Below are 19358 nucleotides of genomic sequence, written 5' to 3'. Positions count from 1 at the left end.
AATCCTAGGGCCTCTCTCAGGCCCTGGCGCTCAGCGTCCTGCTCACCTATTAAACTTCGTTGTTGCTTGCGGTTTGGACCCGCGGTGGGCTCTGGCTTCCTTCCCCAGCTCCGGCAGGAGAAACTGAACATACCAAGTATCCCGCGCCCGCCTTTGCAGCGCCTCCTGCTGGAGAACCCGTGCCTCGCGGGGAGTTTGAACTCAGTCTTCGTAAGACTGATTCAGCTCCATTCAGTTAGTGCAATTGGAGGTTCTGTCTTGGGCTCCCACTGGCACCCTGTGCTCACGCTCTGGTACCGTAGCAATTCTTGGTTTGGAACATCGTGGCTTGGTTCTGGTATGTCTCCCTAGCTCAGCCAGAGCCTCCAGAGCTAAGCACGAGGTCTGGCACACAGTAGGCACTCAGAAATCATCTTCTGATGTGCTCCCAGTAGTAGGGAACAAGATACAAACGGTCTTCCCACTGTAGGGGACACAGAAATGCAAAAGACGGCATCTGTATTAGAGTATTTACGGGTGAAATAACAGGCTCTGAGGCTCTGGGATTTGCTTTAAAATAATCCAGAGTGAGAAGGCAGGAGTGGAGGTATAGAGGTGATAATATTGTTCATGTGTTACTAATTGTTGAAGCTGGGTGATGGGTATATGGGTGTTCATTATATATTTCCTCTACTTTCTATATAAACACGTACGTGAAAATTTCCATAATAGAAAGCTCTTAAAATGGGACTGACATAAAACAACAAGGAAATCATTTCTTCTTCATTCTTCCCTTCAAAGACTATGTGGATTTAGTGAGAAGGTGGGAGGAGAGGGGCAGAGGTTAAGACAAGTATATAAATGACTAGAATACTGGGCAGTGTAAGGTGCAGGGTGCTGTGTGGATTCAGAAAGCAGAGAGAAGGCTGATCTGGGGGTTTAGGGCTTGGCCCTGGTCCAAGGTGGCCTTAGTAATGAATGGACCTTGAAGGGAAGGATTTTGCAAACTCAGGTGGGTCATTTCCAGGAAGGGGAAAATAGTAACAAAGCAAGTGGAACAATTTTAATTGATAAAGACTAATTCTTGGGATGTTTAAGTGAATGTCAAATGAAATACTGTTAGTAAAACTGCTTTAAGAAGAATGTGATATAAAGGGTTTAGATGTCTCTATGATATAAGTCACACATTGATAATGGTGAAAGACCATTTCCTCAACAGTCACTTCAGGGAACTTCTGCATTCTCTGTCCCCCAACATTCCCAAAGTCACCAACGGTAGATGCAGATCTGGAATCCTACTTTATCAAAGGTCAGAGATGCAATCATTCCATTGCCCTTCTGGGGCTTTTTTGAAATTAAGCTGACTGATAATTCTGCTTAAATGTTTCCACGAAGTGTCCCAATTGACAGAGCACTTTCATGAAAGTTAATTAATTTTCACAACCTTGTGGAATAGGAGGTGCAATTATCCCTCTTTTAGAGGTGAGGTTAAGTGACTCGCATAGAATCACATAGTTAATAAGGAGCAGAGTCATAATTTGATCTCAGATTCACTGGGGACAAATTACTCTCAATTTATATAATTGGGATTGTGAAAAAATCCACATGTTGAGGACAGGGAGATTTCAGAATACTTTAGTTTGCAGAAAATTCTCAGCAGGACACAGCCTTAGGCCAGGGTTGTGCTGGATATATAGGATGAGAGAAAAATATACAAAAAAGAAGCAACCCTTACTGTATTCAGGAAATCACTTGTAAAGTGAGGAAAACTGGACCCCTTCACAGTGGTATTGTGAAGATAAAATGAAATCCGTGATGGAAAGTGCCAGCATTCTGTTTGGCACATGGAAAATACTCAGATCTTCTGAGATTCCATCCTCCTTTCCCAATACTTCATGGGATTGAAATGAAAACTCTCTGCTTTCTGAATCCAAACAGCACTGTGCACCTATGTGAAAAGGACATAGAAAAACAAAACTCTTTAAGAAAAAGGAGAGTTCTGACTTAGGCTATAAATGACCAGAAGCTGGGGGGGCAACCTGTTGGAATCTGTTCTTTGAGGAAAGAGATAGTGATGCCTATTATTAGCTCCTCCCACCCTCTCCACACACCCAAGACAGGGGAAAAGATGTCTGGAAGTGTTGCTCTGCACAGTTCTTCATTTTCCTGACAGCTTATAAATGTTTTTTTTTTCCCTTCCTAATTTATTTTCCCTGAGAAGGGGCAGAGAGAGCTGTACTGATAGGCAAACCCTGCAGGGAGCACAGTTAAGAACATCAATTGCTCCTGTTTACTGAGCATTTACCTTGAGTTAAGCATTACCCTGGGTGCTTTATGCATTACCTCCCTAAGCCTTATCACAACTCCAAGAAATAGTTTTATTTCCATTTTACAGACAAGGAAGCTCAGGCCCAAAGACATTCAATAAGTAGTAGTGGAGGTAGGACTAAACACTTGATCTTAAGTTAGGACCTCACCACAACACTACACTGTCTCAATCTATTTCAAAAAGAACTTGTATTGTTCCTTTGTCCTTTGTTTCTGTCTCCTCTCTCCTCCTGCTTTCCTTGTGGACAGTGGTATAGTTTAGTGGTTGCACACTCCATCTCTGGTGTCAGACTGCCTGGGTTCGAATCCCAGCTTGAAGCCATTCTAGGCATTGGAGTCTCAGTTTCCTCTTCTGTGTGATGCAGATTATGATTTTGATAGTCTTCACTTCATAGGGTTGTTGTGAGGTTTATATAAAATAATACACAGAGTGTACTTACACCTGTGCCTAGCACATATTAAGTGGTCATTGTTCCTAATATTATTTACATCCTGCCTGATCCCAGTCATGTTTCCTCCCCAGGTTTCCTCAAACTATGCTCATTTTCTCCTAAGGGAGAAATGAGGCAGATGAGAAAACACTGATCGGGTCACTCCAAAGCAATCAATTCCAATCCTATTACTCTTTCTGTGTGATATTAGGTCAGTTTTGTGCTCTCTGGACTTTAGAAGGCCTGTCTCAGAAATGGAGTGACCAAACTGTCACCTCTGTGTGGGCAAACAGGTTGTGAGGGAATGGAGGTCTGAGAAAAACAGGAAATCGCTCATTTGTGTAATTCCATTTATTGAGCATCCTAAGTGTCAGGCACTACAGTAGTCCCCCCTTATCGGTGGGGGATATGTTCCAAGGGCCCCAGTGGATGCCTGAAACCGCACATAGTACCGGACCCTATATATACTATGTTGTTTCCTATATATACATACCTTTGTTAAAATTTAATTTATAAACTAGGCACAGTAAGAGATTAACAACAATAACTAATAATAAAATAGAACAATAATAACAATTAGAAGTAAAATAAGGGTTATTTGACCACAAGCACTGCACTACTGTGACAGTTGATCTGATAACACAGCCAGCTACTAAATGACTAATGGGTGGGTGGGGAGCATATACACCTTGGATACGCTGGACAAAGGGATGATTCACGTCCCAAGCAGGACAGAACGGGAGGGGATGAGATTTCATCACACTACTTAGAACAGCATGCAATTAAAAACCTATGAATTGTTTATTTCTGGAATTTTCCACTTAATATTTTCAGACCACTGTTGACTATAGGCAACTGAAAGCAGAAAGCAAAAATTCGGATAAGGGGGAAGTGCTGTATCTAAATGCTTTAAATTTAAATCATGTCATACCGCAAGGTAGATAATATTATTATTCTGATTTTTAATAGATAGCAAAACTGAGGGTCAGAGAGGTTAAGTAACTTGCTCAAGGTCATACATCTTGTATGTGGTGGGGCCAAAATCCAGACCTGGAGAGTGGCTCCGGAGACCATGTGTTGGTCACTACAGTACTCCAAAAAGTCTTGTGCCTTGTTCAAAAGAGAAAATATTATACACAACCCAATCCTCTTCTGGACAAGGAAAACTCAGATTTAAAAAGCAGCCTTTTTTTTTTCCTACATGATTTGTTGCTAGACTTTGAGAAACCTGCAAAAAGTAAGACTACCTTCTGATCTCCCCACCCCCGACTCTAGGGCCCAGAGACGAAAGGAAATCTCTTTGGCTGGAACAAGTCCCCATCTTACCTGTCTGGTCAGTCTCCTGCAGTGACACTGAGCCACAAGTCTCCTTTGTCTCTGCTATCATTCTCCTGTGGGCCTACCTGTAATAGGGGTGGGTAATGGACCATTTATTCTGACTATAACTTGCCATTAGTAGGCAGGTGATGACATCTTTGTGAAATGATCTGTTAGTTCTCTGAGGGGAATGGGATACCGTGGAATGTGACTCTAACCCTGGCAACCTGGGTCACTTCTCAACCTAGTGTGTGTGGCTGTGAATGTGGGTATCAATGGTGGCTGTGTGTGTCTGGGGCTTTGTGTTGGGGGAGAAGTGTGGGCAGAAACTATAATTGTATTGCTTTTCCCAACACAAATATGTGCTTATGTTTGTAGTTGTGACAGTGTGCAGAAGAATTATTTGCATGTGTCTGTGTAACAGCAAGTGTTGTGGGTTTAAGGTGTGAATAAGTGGGTGAAGTATGTGAATCTATAGACAGCCTCTGCTAATTTGCACAGACAATATACACAACAGTTGTGAAGCTGAGTTAATTTGAGTCCAAAGTCATTTCTTTTATTTTTTTAACTGCGATGAATAGTTTAGCTCCATAACCTGTGAGCAGAATCCCCTCAGGAGATAGGGTAGCCAGTTGTGGGGGCTCCTCTGAGGACCCAGTTTCCTTGGAGCCTTGCTGTGGTGGTCATATAGCATCTCTTTCTTACATAAACAAAGGGAAAAGCAAGCTCTTAAAAAGCAAAGGAAAAAGATTAGCTCTTTGCTTGCTGGCTATGGCCTCTGATTAGCAGGACCTCCTCCCTGTTTTGCCTCTCTCTCCCTAAAACTACAGACTTTGGTCCTGTTTCTGTGAGCAGTTTAAATCTCATCAGTTACACTGTGATTTCTTGGAAATGCAGTATTATTCACTATTTTTGAAGCTATAGAAAGGGATGATAGGTTCTGGACTGTTCCCAGAGCTGCTGGTGCCACAAGCTTCTCTAAGGATAGGTTGTATAACCCTTGGCAAAGAAAAAACAATGGTGAAGGTTACAAGGGGTGGAACAGAGTTGGCAAGAAAGTCTAGTTTGCAATCAGTAGTCACCTGAGCAAGTCACTAGAAAAAAATGTACATCTGACGGGGGTGGATTGTGCTCCTAGCTCTTGCTAAACTCACTGTCTAGGGCTTTGGCCAAATTATTTCTCATCTGTGGGCCTCAGTTTTCCTAACTGTGAAAAGAGGGGGCTGGACTAGATCAGTCTTCTGAAACTTTATTTTTTAACTGAAGTAACCCTAATGACAGAAGAGAGGGAAAATGAAATCCCCAGCACGGGTAAGGGAGAAGGGTGGATGGGGTAACCCAAAGCAGCCTACTGCATGCTCTAAAGTGTCTTTGAGGTCTCATGTTTTATCCTAAAAATGCGTGCAAAGTTTGCATTTGCCTCCATGATTTAGACATATTTGTTTTTTTAAAAAAATAAAATGCACATTTTATTTGTCTACAATTAGTTGTACTCTAACACAGTACTCAGTACAACATGATTCCTTCTTTGAGGCCTTTCTGCATTTTTAAAAATATATTGGGGTGACAATTGTTAGTAAAATTACATAGATTTCAGGTGTACAATTCTGTAATACATCATCTATAAATCCCATTGTGTGTTCACCACCCAGAGTCAGTTCTCCTTCCATCACCATATATTTGATCCCCCTTACCCTGATCTCCCACCCCCCACCCCCCTTACCCTCTGGTAACCACTAAACTATTGTCTGTGTCTATGAGTTTTTGTTTCTCATTTGTTTGTCTTGTTCTTTTGTTGTTTTTGGTTTATATACCACATATCAGTGAAATCATATGGTTCTCTGCTTTTTCTGTCTGACTTATTTCGTTTAGCATTATACTCTCAAGATCCATCCATTTTGTCACAAATGTTCCTATATCATCTTTTCTTACCACCAAATAGTATTCCATTGTGTGTATATACCACAACTTCTTTATCCATTCATCTATCGAAGGACATTGTGGTTGTTTCCATTTCTTGGCTACCGTGCAAAAGACATATTTGTTTTAATATAGAAATGTTTTAAATTTCTTATACTTGAGTAAAACTGACACTCGAAGAAAGCATGCCATGTTTATCCTGTGGCTTTGTGGACCCCCTTGGCACACTGCCACGGACCCCCAGGGTATGCATACCCTAGTTTAAAAGTTGGGGAGTAGATGATTAAGATCCTTTACTTTCTGCTCTAACACTCTGTGGTTCAATGACCTGGGAATACCTGTGGTGTCTTTGGTAGCTGTTCGCCAGGATGCTGGAGGGTTGATTTTTTTTCTTTCTTTCTTTTTTAATGGCTGCGTCTGAGCACTCCATTTTCTAGCCAGTTATGCAAAAAGAATGGAAACCCCTGATTTTGTTTCTAGAACAAGCATTTCCAGTGTGTCTTTGCTGAGCCCCAACTACAGGCTCAGACTTATGCTAAGTGTCCTGGGGACATCAAGAAAGAGTCTTATGGTACTATTGTGGAACCTAAACTACTTTACGTGAAACAAGAGGAGTTAAGAGTTTGGTGAGTTAAATACTAAATTGTGTTGTGTAGATTTTAAGTGCTGCATGAGATTGTGAAGCAAAACACAGATGTGCTTCCTGGAGGAGGTGATAGGAGAGCAAGAGAGGAGTTTTGAAGAATGAGCACAGTTCAGATAAATGGATAGATGAGGAGTGGCATTCCAGCCGGGAAGAGGGCATAAGTAAAGCTCTGGAAGCTGTCAGGATTGTGGCCTGCTTAGGCCTAGGCCAGAGTCTTGCTCAGTGGCAGGAGGCACAGAAAGCTGAAATGGGGCCTTTCTCTCCCTGGGCATGAATTATTAACTACTTGTCAGTCCACTGTCTTTTTCTATAAGAGGTTGTGCTTGGGACTGGCCCCCTCTCCTGCAGGGAGTAGGAAGTCTCTGGAACAAAACAAAACAACCCTCAAAAAAGGGTTTGAGGGAGAGAGTGAAGGATAAAAACATATCTCAATAATCTCATATACTGTCATCCAATCCAGTCTGTGATTAGATGTCGGTTTATTCTGTAAGCCATTAGATTTCTGGTCTTTTGGGTGCATGTTACTTTCTTTGGTTTTATTTAATTTATTAGTAAAAGTTCATTTCAAAGAACCTTGGGTAGTGCCTGAACAGTATATATTGTTTGGGGCAACCTAGAGTGCAGGGGAGCTCCCAGCCCCTGTACATGTCACCTCAGAGCAGAGCACTAGGGAGAGTGAAGCAACCTACCCAGGACCTGCTGGTGGCCAGGGATAGTGATGCCAGAACTGCCTCAGAACTTAAGGAGAGACATGCCCCAGAAGAGCAGAGTTGGTGACAAGGAGAGGCTCCAACAGCAGGCCCAGGGATGACAAGGTTGTAGGCAGGCAGTCAGGACCAGGAAGCCCCGGAGCAGGCAGGTCACAGGTGGACCTGCAGGGAGCAGAGCCAGCATCCAGGAAGCCTGGCAGTAGAGAACGATCCAGGTAAGCAAGCTGGTGTCAAGGAAGCACAGTTGCAGATGGCAGGCACACATTACCAACAGGTTAGAAATCCAGACCAAGCAAAAATACTAATATGACTAACAGATATAAGGAGGTGACAGGAGAGAAAATACGCAGAAATGAATAAAAGCTGATATTTTAAAAACCACTTTATTGAGGCATGATTGACATACAAAAAGCTGTACATACTTAATATATACAACTTCATATGTTTGGGGATAAGCATATACCCATGAAATCGTCAGCACAGTCTACGCTGTAAACATATTCATCACCTGCAAAAGTTTCCCCGTCCTCTTTATTTATTATTATTATTACCATTATTTTTGGTGATAAGAACACTTAACATAATATCTACCCTCTTAGCAAAATGTTAAGTATATAATATAGTATTATTAACCACAGTCACTATGTTGTACAGTGGATCTCTAGGACTTAATGCATCTAGCGTAATTGAGTGCTGATTTTTAAATCTTTCTTACTAGGGAGCCAAATGATAATATCTGAAACTGAAATGTGTAAATTTTAAAATTCCGAAGGACTCCAGTTACCAGAAAAGACACAGATTGGGTAGGGATTGGAGGTATTGCCAAGGAAGCCAATGCTCCCCTCAATGCTTGAAGAATTTGGATACCTAGGGAACTACAGGGTCTCGGATACTGAGCGGATAAGACAGGAACCCAATTACACGAATTGGGTACAAGGCAGATAAGGGAAGGGACAAGAGCTCAGTTACTGGTACTGGAAATATGAGATCAGAAGAGGGCCAGATGCCACTTACTTGAGCCTCAGCTAGTGAGATATAGACAGAGATATCTTATATTTCCCCCTTATTCAGGGCAGAATGAATCACAGATTCAAGTTTCATAGAAATGGTGGGAAAATCTATCATTGTGTGTTAAGTAGCCTTAGAAGGGGCTTGAAGCTGGACAGGTCATCAAAGTGCCACCCAGACAAGCTCACAAAGCCACACTACCACTCAAAATATCTGTAGTAGGGTCCAGAGGCACGTTTTCTCATCATCCTCCCCATCCTCCTCCCTACCACCTCAAGAAAGAAGTACAAAATTGTCCTTTCAGGGTGTTGGCTTCACTGGTTCTTGACCGTCTGGACCTCCCCACACCCAGGCCTTTCTTGATTAGCATCTCAGGCCCACAGTGGAAGATGAGGTCACCCTGGTGAGAGATGAGATGACAGTATCATGACTTGGCTGGCCATAAAACAACTGCTTTTAAAGCTAAATTTTGAAATCTCATAGTTTCCCCAAGGGGTTGTGTGATTCAAAGCAATGACCATGAAGCTATTTGTAAAATTTTGACTTTCTCCTGAACCAAGTGTGGATTAGGAGATGGTTTATGCTGGTGTGGGGGAAGGAAGAGCTGACAGCTGGTGGGGGGGGGGCAAGCAAGGCCCAGATGGTTTAAGGGGGAGAACAACACTCATGATTTCTCTTAATATGACAGAGGTCTCCTCTTCTGCAGATATAAAAAGCTTTGTCTTTTCAAGTGCCTTGAAGATTTCTAAAGCAGAGGGTGCTTAACCTACTAACCCCAACCTGGAAAAAAATAGTAAGACAGAGAGAGAAAATCCCAGCAGGAATTGCTCAGCCTCCTAAACCATAACTGGGGCCAGCTGGCTGCTTGCGTGGGGCAGGATGACTTGCCCTCCAGTAAGGGTTTGGGGCTGGGCCATCATGGGGGCTAACAGTCTTGGAATTAGATACACACCATAACTGGTGGGTCTCAGGCTCTCTCTGAGTCCAAGAGTGAATCTGTAGATGGTGTGAAATATCAGGTAAAGGTTTGCTAAGCAGTGGAGTGTACTGGATGTGGAATCAGACAGATCTGAGTTTGATTCCTGACTATCATTGGCTGTGTGACCTTAGGCAAGGCATTTAATCCTCTCTAATTCTGTCTGGTCTGCTGTAATTGAAACAATAATTGAAGCTTCCTCTTAGGTGATAGTGAGACTAAAATGTGAATACACACATATATATCTATCTATATCTATATTTGGAGGTCTCACAGTGAGTTAGTAACACAGTTACATGGTGTTAGGTATGCCAGGGACCCTGTGGTTCGACATTAGTGGGTCTTTTTATTCTTTTTTTATTTTCATGATTGCTCACTATAGCAAAGTTTTTGAGAGGTGGGTTACTGTGACTTTGCAGATAGGACTGTTTTGTGAATGCATGCTCCTTCTTTGTGTGACTTTTTCCCTTTTATCCACTCATTGTATTTTAAAAAAATGAGATACAGCATGGTGTGGAGCAGAAAGAGTCAGAAAAATGGGGCTTGAACATCCCATGTCACTTACAGGACATAGAACCCTAGATGAGCCATGCTAACTTTTATTTTTTTAAAAGATTTTTGTTACAATATAGCTAACACACAACATTATATTAGTTTCAGGTGTACATCATAGTTATTCAACATTTATATGCCTAAAGAAGTGATCACAGTAAGTCCACCAACCAGCTGACACTGTACCATGCTATCACAATATTACTGACTATATTCCCTATGCTGTACATTACATCCCCATGATTCATTTGTTTTATACCTGGAGGTTTGAACCTCTTATTCCTCTTCACCTTCTCCCCCACTTTTTAATTTTTCAATTACAGTTGACGTTCAATGTTACTTTATATTAAGTTCAGGTGTACAGCATAGTAGTTAGACATTTGCATAATTTAAGAAGTAATCCCCCTGACTAGTCTAGTACTCACCTGGCACTATACATAGCTATTACCATATTATTGACTATATTCCCTATGCTTTATTTTTACATCCCATGACTATTTTGTAACTATCAGATTGTACTTCCTACTCCTTGCACCGTTTTCACCCTACCCCTAACCCCCTCCCATCTGTCACCCCAACAAATCAAGTACCCATCTGACACCACACATAGATATTATAATATTAGTGATTATGTTCCATATGCTATACCCTACATCCCCATTACTACTGGTTTAACAACAATTTGTACTTCTTAATCTCTTCCCATTTTTTCACTGACATCCCCAACCCCCTTCCCATTAGGCTACCATCAAAATGTTCTCTGTATCTATGAGTTTGTTTCTGTTTTGTTTGTTTGTTTTGTTCTTTAGATTCCATATATAAGTGAAATCTCATTGCATCTGTCTTTCTTTGTCTGACACTCTACTCAGCACAATACCTTCCAGATCCATCCATGCCACTGCAGATGGCAAGAACCCATTACCGTCCATGGCTGAGCAATATTCCATTCTATGTATGTACCACCTCCTCTTTATCCATTCTTCCACTGACAGACACCCAGGCTGCCTCCACATCTTGGCCATTGTAAATAATGCTGCAATGAACACATGGATGCACATGTCCTCTCAAAGTAGCTTTTAGGTTTCTTAGGATAAATACTGAGAAGTGGGATTACTGGGTCCTTCTTTGTCTCTTGTTATTGCCTTTGTTTTAAAGTCTATTTTGTCTGGTATAAGTATTCCTACCCCAGCTTTTTTGTTTTTGTTTTTTTCATTTTCATGAAATGTCTTTTTCCATAGCTTTACTTTTCAGTCTGTGTGTGTCTTTCAATTTCAAGTGAGTCTCCTGTAGGCAGTATATGAGGTCTGACAATTAAGTTTGTGAACATATTGAAACAATGTTGCTAAACTTTTTTGATGTCAGAGGGATTATTCATTACGAATTTGTACCAACTGGACAAACAGTTAACCAAGTTTACTATTTGGAAGTGCTGAAAAGGCTGTGTGAAAAAGTTAGACGACCTAAACTTTTCACCAACAGTTCATGGCTCTTGCATCATGACAATGCACCAGCTCATACAGCACTGTCTGTGAGGGAGTTTTTAGCCAGTAAACAAATAACTATATTGGAACACCCTTCCTACTCACCTGATCTGACTTCTTTCTTTACCTGAAGATAAAGGAAATATTGAAAGGAAGACATTTTGATGACATTCAGGACATCAAGGGTAATATGATGACAGCTCTAATGGCCATTCCAGGAAAAGAGTTCCAACATTGCTTTGAAGGGTGGACTAGGCACTGGTGTTGGTGCATAGCTTCCCAAGGGGAGTACTTCAAAGGTGACCATAGTGATATTCAACAATGAGGTATGGAGCACTTTTTCTAGGATGAGTTCGTGAACTTAATTGTCAGACCTCATATGTAAGGGTCTTGTTTTCATATCCATTCAGCCCTCCTCTGTCTTTTGAGTGGAGCATTTAATCCATTTACGTTGAAAGTAATCGTTGACAGGTATGTAGTTGTTGCCATCTTATTATTCATAATTTCGATTTTTTAAAATTTTCATTTTAAAGAAGTTCCTCTAAGAGTCCTTGAGATATTGGTTTCGTGGTAATGAACTCCTTTAGCTTTTTCTTGTTTAGGAAGCTCTTTATCTCTCCTTTGATTTTAAATGATAGCCTTGCTGGGTAGAGTGATCTTGGTTGTAGATCTTATTTTTCATCATTTTGAATATTTTATGTCAATCCCTTCTGGCCTGCAAAGTTTCTGTTGAAATATCAGCTGACAATCTTATGGGAGCTTCTTTATAAGTTACTAGTTGCCTTTCTCTTGCTGCTTTTAGGACTCTCTTTGTCTTTAACTTTGCCATTCTAACTATAATGTGTCTTGGTGTGGGCCTGTTTGGGTTCATCTTGTTTGGGACTTTCTGCACTTGCTGGACTTGTATGTCTATTTCCTTCACCAGGTTAGGAAATTTTTCAGTCATTATTCTTTAAATAGGTTCTCAATCCCTTGCCTTCTCTCTTCTCCTTCTGGTACTCCTATGATGTGACTGTTGTTATGCTTGATGTCCTAGAGGTCTCTTAAACTCTCCTCTATTTTCAGATTCTTTTTTCTTTTTGCTGTTCTGATTGGGTATTTTCTGCTACCTTGTCTTCCAAATCATTGATTTGATCCTCTGCTTCGTCTAATCTGCTGGTGATTCCTGCTAGTGTATTCTTCATTTCAGTTACTGTATCATTCATTTCTGACTGGTTATATTTTATGTTTTTGTTGTTTTTTATGCTTGATGTCTCTTTGTTGAAGTTCTCACTAACTTTCTTGAGAATCCTTAATAGCCTTGTTTTGAACTCTGTATCTGGCAGGTTGCTTGCCTCCATTTAGTTTAGTTCTTTTTCTGGAGTTTTCTCCTGTTCTTTCATTTGGGCTATATTTCTTTGTTTCCTCATTTTGGCTGCCTCTCTGTTTGTTTCTATGTATTAGGTAGATCTGCTACGTCCCCCAGTCTTGGCCAGGTGGACTTATGTAGTAGATGCCATGTATGGCGCAGGCACAGTCTTCCTGGTCACTGCATTGAGTGCTCCAAGAGTGTCCATTGTGTTGGTTTTTTGTGCCCTCCTGATATAGTTGAGCCTTGGTTGCTATTGGCACTTCAGTGGTGGAATTGACCCTCAGGCTGATTAGCTATAGGGTTTTTCCACATTCACAGCTTACCAGCTGCTATGCATGGGACTTACTCCACTGAGTGGGATTCACCCCAGCAGGCTCTGGTGCCCGTTGAGACCGCCCTTTGGGTGTGCTGCTTGTGGGGCTAATTGTATGGTGTTCTGCTGTGGTCTGAAGCCAACTTCCAATATGATGGTTCTGGGGTCTTTGCAAGGGGCTCTGGTGCAGGCCCAGGTCACCCACTGCTTGTGAACAGCTGGTGACTACCTCGTAAGAGCTACAAAGTGATCCACAGCTTGCTGCCTGTGCTCAACCTGAAGGCACGTGTGAGAGGCCACATTGCAAACCAAGGACGTCTGCCACCAGTGCTGGGCCTGGGGTAGCTCCTCAAAAAGTCAGGACACCTCGAGGCCTGCTGCAACTTGCTAGCTCCCTTAAGGTTCAGCTACTGATAAAGCCTTGTGTGGTATGCAAGTTGGGTGAGGCAGGGTCTCAGGGAATCCCTAAAGTGGGAAGAGTTGTGTTCACCACATTAATGTAGATTCTGGTTTGGCGCCAGTGCTGAGGCTGAAGGTACTCAGCAAAAGTATGAGAGCACACTGAGGCCAGTTGCTGTCTGCCTGGGGTCTGTCAGACTCTGATAGTTTTCCAGGAAAGAGAGCAATGCGTGTGGGGCTGGCTGTTCCTGGAGAAAGTGCCTCCAGCAATGGGGGAGTTGAGTGCGATAGGGTCCCAGTGAGTCAGCAGGGCAGAGCTGCAGAGCTCACCAGACCAATCAGATTCAGATTTGGCCATAAGCGTAGGGGGCAGGCTCAACACAGGAAAGATGGCACCAGCCTGCTGGCTGCACCACAGGAGGACTCCTCACGTGGGAAATTCTGACTGACTTCCCGTCCTCGTACTGAAGACAAACAACTCAGTCTTCCCTGCTGTATGTCTCAACACCCCCCTCCCGAGTTATTATACCTCTGCTGGAGCCCAAGGTGAGTGCCTGTGAGTGAGTGAATCTGTGTGTGGGCCCTTTAAGAGGACCCCTGGGTTTCCCGCCGAGATGGTCGGAATCCCTACTGTTTTTCACAGCCAGATATTGTGAGCGCTCTTCTTTCTGGCACCAGTACTCCAGCATGGGGAGGCTGGTGGGGGGCTGGAATCCTTCTTCCTCTGTGGGGAACTTCCTCAGCTTAGATATCCCTCCCAGTTCTCAACCACCACACAGAAGTTTGGGGTTAGCCAGTTCTGCGTCTCTGCCCCTCATATAAGTCTTGACGTGCTTTCTTTATATCCTTAGTTATAAAACTTCTGTTCAGCCAGACTTTAGATTGGTTCTCCAGGTTGACTGTTTTATAATTTAGTGCCAATTTTAATTTGTTCAGGAAAGGAACCAAGCACAGTGTTTATCTACTTCACCATCTTGGATCTCAAAAACCACATGTTAATTTTTCTGAGCTTCACTTTCCTGAAAGTTTTTTTCTTCAGTTAAAGTTTATTGGGGTGACAATTGTTAGTAAAGTTATATAGATTTCAGGTGTACAATTCTGTATTACATCAACTATAAATCTCGTTGTGTGTTCATCACCCAGAGTCAGTTTTCCTTCCATCAACATATATTTGATCCCCTTCACTCTCATCTACCAACCCTCTTCCCCCTTACCCTCTGTAACCACTAAACTATTGTCTGTATCTATGAGTCTTTGTTTCTGATTTGCTTGTCTTGTTCTTTTGTTGTTTTTGGTTTACTTACCATATCGGTAAAATCATATGGTTCTCTGCTTTTTCTGTCGACTTATTTTGCTCAGCATTATACTCTCAAGATCCATCCACAATGTCACAAATGTTCCTATATCATCTTTTCTTACCACCGAATAGTATTCCATTGTGTATATATACCACAATTTCTTTATCCATTCATCTATCGAAGGACATTTTTGTTGTTTCCATATCTTGGCCACCGTAAACAAAGCTGCAATGAACATTGGAGCACACGTGTCTTTATGGCTAAATGCTTTCAGATTTTTTGATAGATACAGAGGAGAGGGATTGTTGGGTCATACGGTAATTCTATTTTTAATATTTTGAGGAACCTACACACTGCCTTCCATAGCAGCTACACCTGTCTGCATTCTCACCAACAGTGTATGAGGGTTCCTTTTTTTCCACAGCCTCTACAACACTTGTAACTATTTGTCTTGTGGATTATAGCCATTTTAACTGGGGTGAGATGATATATCATTGTGGTTTTTATTTGCATTTCTCTGATGATTAGTGATGTTGAGCATTTTTTCATATGTCTATTTGCCATTTGTATGTCCTCTTTGGAGAAATGTCTCTTCAAGTCCTCTGCCCATTTTTCAATTGGGTTGTTTGTTTTTTTGTTGTTGAGTTGCATGAGTTCCTTGTATATTCTGGATACTAGCCCCTTATCGGAGGCACTGTTTGCAAAAATCTTCTCCCATTCAGTTGGTGGCCTCTTTATTTTGTCAATGGTTTCTTTTGCTGTGCAGAAGCTTTTAAGTTTCATATAGTCCCATTCGTTTATTTTAGCTTTTACTTCCATTGCCTTTGGAGTCAAGTTCATAAATGCTCTTTGAACCCAAGGTCCATAAGTTTAGTACCTAAGTTTTCTTCTATGCAGTTTATTGTGTCAGGTCTTATGCTTAAGTCTTTGATCCATTTTGAATTAACTTTGGTACATGGTGACAAATAGCAGTCCAGTTTCATTCTTTTGCACGTGGCTATCCAATTCTCCCAGCACCATTTATTGAAGAGGCTGTCTTTGCTCCATTGTATGTTTTTAGCTTCTTTGTCAAAAATTATCTGTCCATATTTATGTGGTTTTATTTCTGGGTTCTCAATTCTATTCCATTGGTCTATGTGTCTGTTTTTCTGCCAATACCATGCTGTTTTGATTATTGTAGCCCTGTAGTACAAGCCAAAGTCAGGAAGTGTGATACCTCCATTATTGTTCTTTTTCTTAAGATTGCTTTGGCTATTCGGGTCTTTTGTGGTTCCAAACAAATCTGATGATTTTTTGTTCTATTTCTTTAAAATATGCCATTGGGATTTTGATGGGGATTGCATTGAATCTGTATATTGCTTTGGGTAATATGGCCATTTTAACTATGTTGATTCTTCCAATCCATGAGCACGGAATGTCTTTCCATTTCTTTGTGTCTTCTTCAATTTCTTTCAAAAATGTCTTATAGTTTTCAGCATATAGGTCTTTCACATCCTTGGTTAAGTTTATTCCTAGGTATTTTATTCTTTTGCTGCAATTGCAAAAGGAATTGTTTTTTGTATTTCTTCTTTTGAGATTTCATTGTTAGTATATAGGAAGGCAATGGACTTTTGTGCGTTGATTTTGTAGCCAGCAACTTTACTGTATTCGTTGATTGTTTCTAATAGCTTTTTGGTGGAGTCTTTAGGGTTTTCTATATATAGCATCATGTCATCTGCAAAGAGTGATAATTTAACTTCTTCATTCCCAATTTGATGCCTTTTATTTCTTTCTCTTGCCTGATTGCTCTGGCAAGGACTTCCAACACTATGTTGAAAAGCAGAGGTGATAGGGGACATCCCTGTCGTGTTCCTGAACGTAGAGCAAAGGGCTTCAGTTTTTCTCCATTAATTATGAGATTAGCAGAGGGCTTGTCATATATGGCCTTTATTATGTTAAGGTATTTTCCTTCTATACCCATTTTATTAAGTGTTTTAATCATAAATGGATGTTGTATCTTGTCAAATGCTTTTTCTGCATCAATTGATATAATCATATGATTTTTGTCCTTTATTTTGTTTATGTGATGTATCACATTGATGGATTTGATGTTGAACCATCCTTGTGCCCCGGGATGAACCCCACTTGGTCGTGATGAATAATCTTTTTAATGCATTGTTGTATTCGATTTGCTAGAATTTTATTTAGGATTTTTGCATCGGTATTCATCAGAGATATTGGTCTGTAGTTTTCTTTTTGTGCTGTCCTTACCAGGTTTTGGTATCAGGGTAATGTTGGCCTCATAAAATGAGTTAGGGAGTACTGTCTCTTCTTCAATTTTTGGAAGAGTTTGTGCAGAATTGGTATTAGATCCTCTTTGAAGGTTTGGTAGAATTCACTAGTGAAGCCATCTGGTCCCGGACTTTTGCTTTTGGGAAGGTTTTGGATGACTGATTCAATTTCACATTGGTGATCGGTCTGTTTAGATTTTCCAGTTCTTCATGGTTCAGCCTTGAAGGCTATATGTTTCTAAGAACTTGTCCATTTCTTCTAGGTTGTTGAATTTGGTGGCATATAGTCCTTCATAGTATTCTTGGATGATCCTTTGTATTTCTGTGGTGTCCGTGATAACTTCCCTTTTACGTTTCTGATTTTGTTAATCAGTGTCTTCTTTTTATCTTAGTAAGTCTAGCCAAGGGTTTGTCAATTTTGTTAATCTTTTCAAAGAACCAGCTCTTTGTCACATTAATTTTTTCTATTGTCTTTTTGTTCTCTATTTCATTTAGTTCTGCTCTAATTTTTGTTATTTCCTTTCTTCTGCTGACCTTGGGTTTTACTTGTTCTTCTTTTTCTAGTTCTTTAAGGTGTAACATGAGGTTATTTATTTGGGAGTTTTCTTGTTTCTTGAGATAGGCCTGTAATGAGATAAATTTCCCTCTTAAAACTGCTTTCGCTGCATCCCAAAAATTTTGGTAGGATGTATTTTCATTGTCATTTGTTTCTATGTATCTTTTGATCTCTCCTCTAATTTCTTCTTTGACCCAGTCCTTCTTTAAAAGTATGTTGTTTAATCTCCATGTATTTGTGTTTTTTCCTGTTTTCTTTTTACAGTTGATATCCAATTTCAAAGCCTTGTGATCAGAGAATATGCATGGTATGATTTCAATCTTCTTAAATTTGTTGAGACTGATTTTATGTCCCAATATATGGTCTATCCTTGAGAATGTTCCATGTACACTAGAAAAGAATGTATAGTCTGATGTTTTAGGATGAAGTGCTCTATAAATGTCAATTATGTCCATTTCATCTAATGTGTCATTTAGGGCTACTATTTCGTTATTTATTTTCTGTTTGGATGATCTATCCATAGCTGTCAATGATGTATTTAAGTCACCTAGTATAATTATGTTTTGGTCAATTTCTCCCTTTAGTTCTGTTAGTAGTTGCTTGGTATATTTCGGTGCTCCTGATTGGGGCATAAATATTGATGTCTGTTATGTCTTTTTGTTGTATAGTCCCCTTCACCATAATGAAATGTCCATCTTTGTCTCTTGTTATCTTTTTCACCTTGAAGTCTGTTTCATCTGATATCATTATGGCTACACCTGATTTTCTCTGGGTACCATTTGCTTGGAGTGTCATTTTCCACCCTTTCACTTTGAGTCTATGCTTGTCCTTGTAGCTGAGATGTGTCTCTTGGAGACAGCATACGGTTGGGTTTAGTTTTTTGATCCAATCTGCTACTCTGTGCCTTTTTATTGGTGAGTTCAGTCCATTTACATTTAGGGTGATTATTGATATGTGAGGATTTCCTGTCATTCTATCTTTAGTTTTCTGGTAAGGCTGTGTCTCCATTGTTTCTTTGCCTTTTTGTTGTTGTCTATTATTTCTGTGTGGTGGTATTCTATGATGTTTCCCTCTGTTTCTTCTTTTATTTCAGTATATATTTCAGTTCTGGATTTTTTTAAGTGGTTACCCTTAAGTTTATGTAAAAGAAAGTTTGATATTTAGAGTATTCCATTTTCTTCAGCACGCTTACTTTCTCCATTCCCATATTCCGTTCAGGCCTTTACTCTCCCCTTTTTGAGTTTTGGTTGCCACAAATTGTCCCTGTTGATGGTGGTCGAATAGCCTCCTTTAGTATTTCTTGTAGTGCAGGTCGTGTATTAGAAAATTCCCTCAGCTTCTGTATGTCTCGGAAGGTCTTTATTCCTCCTTCATATCTAAAGGATATCTTTGCTGGATATATTATTCTTGGCTCATGATTTCTCTCTTTCAATAGTTTGAATATTTGGTTCCACTCTCTCCTGGCTTGTAGAGTTTCTGCTGAAAAATCTGATGATAATCTAATGGGCTTTCCTTTGTAAGTTACCGTCTTCTTTTTCCTGGCTGCCTTGAGGATTCTTTCTTTGTCGTTGATTTTAGACAGCTTCAATACAATGTGCCTTGGAGAAGGCCTGTTGGGATTGAGGTAACTAGGTGTTCTATTTGCTTCTTGGATTCGAGGGTCCAGTTCTGTCCACAAATTTGGGAAGTTCTCATCGACAATTTGTTTGAATATATTCTCTGTTCCCTTCTCTCTTTCTTCTCCTTCTGGTATGCCCATTATTCTTATATTGCTCTTTCTGATGGAGTCAGAAAGTTCTTGTAGAGTTCTTTCATTTCTTTTA

Source organism: Rhinolophus sinicus, chromosome X (genome assembly GCF_036562045.2).
Source record: "Rhinolophus sinicus isolate RSC01 chromosome X, ASM3656204v1, whole genome shotgun sequence".
NCBI lineage: Eukaryota > Metazoa > Chordata > Mammalia > Chiroptera > Rhinolophidae > Rhinolophus > Rhinolophus sinicus.
Note: the sequence above shows the minus strand (reverse complement) of the source record.